Genomic DNA, 2,934 nt, shown 5'->3' with positions numbered 1-2,934 from the left:
ACTAAAAATAGAACTACCATACGACCCAGCAATCCCACTACTGGGCATATACCCTGAGAAAACCATAATTCCAAAAGAGTCATGTACCAAAATGTTCATTGCAGCTCTATTTACAATAGTCAGGACATGGAAGCAACCTAAGTGTCCATCGACAGATGAATGGATAAAGAAGATGTGGCACATATATACAATGGAATATTACTCAGCCATAAGAAGAAACGAAATTAAGTTATTTGTAGTGAGGTGGATGGACCTAGAGTCTGTCATACAGAGTGAAGTAAGTCAGAAAGAGAAAAACAAATACTGTATGCTAACACATATATATGGAATCTAAAATAAAAAAGAATAAAAGGTTCTGAAGAACCTAGGGGCAGGACAGGAATAAAGATGCAGATGTAGAGAATGGACTTGAGGACACGGGGAGGGGAAGGGTAAGCTGGGACGAAGTGAGAGAGTGGCATGGACATATATACACTACCAAATGTAAGGTAGATAGCTAGTGGGAAGCAGCCGCATAGCACAGGGCGATCAGCTCAGTGCTTTGTGACCACCTAGAGGGGTGGGATAGGGAGGGTGGCAGGGAGGGAGACACAAAAGGGAAGAAATATGGGGACATATGTATATGTATAACTGATTCACTTTGTTATAAAGCAGAAACTAACACACCATTGTAAAGCAATTATACTCCAACAAAGCTGTTAAAGTATATATATATATATAATATATACACACCGAATGCATATGTATGTACACATACTAGTATATATAAAGTAGGTAAACAACAAGGACCCACTGTATACCACAGAGAACTATACTCAATATCTTGTAATAACCTATAATGGAAAAGAATCTGACCGAATCACTTTGCTGTATACTTGAAACTAACACAACATTGTAGATTAACTATACTTCAATAACAATTAAATAAATAAATAAATAAATAAAGTGACCCCTTTTCACAAAGATGGCGCCGAAGGCGAAGAAGGAAGCCCCTGCTCCTCTGAAAGCCCAAGCCAAAGCAAAGGCTTTGAAGGCCAAGAAAGCAGTGTTGAAAGGTGGCGTCCACGGCCACGAAAAAAAAGGAGATCCGGACGTCACACATCTTCGGACGGCGCAAAGCACTGCGGCTCAGGAGGCAGCCCAAATATCCTCGGAAGAGCGCCCCTAGGAGAAACAAGCTTGACCACTATGCCATCACCAAGTTCCCCCTCACCACAGAGTAAGCCATGAAGAAAATAGAAGACAATATCACACCAGTGTTCGTTGTGGATGTCAAGGCCAACAAACACCAAATTGAATAGGCTGTGAAGAAGCTCTATGATGTTGACATGGCCAGAGTCAACACTGATCAGGCCTGATGGAGAGAAGAAGGCATATGTTCCACTGAGTACGATGCTTAGGATGTTGCCAGCAAAATTGGGGTCATCTAAACTGAGTCCAGCTGGCTAATTCTAAACATAAAAGTTTTTGCTATAAAATAATAAATAAAAAATAAAAGTAAGTGAAAAATGGGGGAGTGGGGATAAAAGAGACTCTTAATTAAAGCATCCATATAATTTATTGTCCTAACTGGAACATGTCAGGAATGAAAGGCAACCGTATTAATAATTTTAACTGCTACAGGCCTAAGCCAGTGCTGTGCTGGGCAGTCCTGGATGTATGGTCCCTCTACTTTTTACCAGCAGGTTTCAAATATCAGACTAATGTGATTTAAGATTTGTTACAAAAACAGGAAACGAAGAGAACAACTTGTAAGTGAGAACGTTTAGATCACTAGCAACCAGTTGTTTTTAAGTCTGAAAAGAACCAGTCCCAAATCATCGCCATAACCACTGATCCATCTGGATCAGAAGTCACAAACTGATGGCCTGGGGTTGGATCCAGCCTGCAGATGTGTTTGCTTTGGCCCGCAACGTATTGGGTTACAGAGCGCTTTTCTTAAAACTTTGAGTTTGTTGCCAACATTTCCAAGATGAAAGATGTCATGTTAAAATCCAGATTCCTAGCTTCTCTTGAAACACTTGAGGAGTATTAAGAGCAGGCACACATTCTCACATGGCAACTGACTAGAGCAGAGCATTCTCTCACTAATCCACCCCAGTCCTCATCTCCCTCCAGTGATTTTTTTTTTTTTTTTCTATCCAGTGACTTCTAATGCTGGGCTGCTGTGCTTGGTTCCTTCTTTGACTCCTACAGATACTTGACTTTTCAACCTTCATACTAGATCAAGCTCTCATCATCAGAACAAAGAAAGTGAGGTTGGCTACAGAAGCTATCATTTTATAAACAATTGAAAATAGAAATCAAGCAACCCAGATAATAAATGGGGAAATTGTGAAGAATTGGTAGAGGATATAGTATTACTACTCTTTAAATAGGCCTAACAACAACAACAGCAACAAAACCTAATTCTGTTCAGAAAATTCCCCTTTAATTTTTCTATATTTCAGATCATTCCATATTTCCCAAGTAATATAGACTGAACCACACCAGTAGAGCTTCCAGAAATTCTCTTACTAAAAACTATAATAGCTAATCTACATCCATTGGCAAAATGCACAGTTGAAGGCCCAGCCCAATGACTGCTGCCCACCCTTGCTTCTCTCAACAAGCCCGGAACATCACTGGGTGTGTGATTGTTAGCAAATCTTCATTAATTACAAGCCTCATAAACAGCTGTGCAATGTGGAATGTTGGGGAGAGACAGCTCCTGTCTTCATAAGAGAGAGTTTGGAACTAAAAGAGGTTCTTAGCTAGAAAGCATTCCAAAATAGGATGAGTTGTTTTGAGAGTACAGAGAATAGCATCAGAGAGCACAGATAGATGTTCATCCCAGAGATTGGTACCCAAACAACAACTAAAAAAACTTTCACTCTTTAGCACAAAGGAAATGGAGAGCTATAATGGTTTCACAGCCAAATTATGGAAACTTAC

General features: G+C 40.0%; 1 pseudogene; it reads left to right on the top strand.

The window, feature by feature from the left end:
* The first annotated feature begins 964 nt into the window (after positions 1–964).
* LOC112415921 (60S ribosomal protein L23a pseudogene) lies at positions 965–1,430 on the top strand (annotated as a pseudogene).
* The last annotated feature ends 1,504 nt before the right edge of the window (positions 1,431–2,934 follow it).

This window comes from Neophocaena asiaeorientalis, unplaced genomic scaffold (genome assembly GCF_003031525.2).
Source record: "Neophocaena asiaeorientalis asiaeorientalis breed wild unplaced genomic scaffold, Neophocaena_asiaeorientalis_V1.1 scaffold118, whole genome shotgun sequence".
In the NCBI taxonomy this organism is placed as follows: domain Eukaryota; kingdom Metazoa; phylum Chordata; class Mammalia; order Artiodactyla; family Phocoenidae; genus Neophocaena; species Neophocaena asiaeorientalis.
The sequence above is the reverse complement of the archived record's forward strand: the minus strand, read 5'-3'. Positions and strand labels throughout refer to the sequence as shown.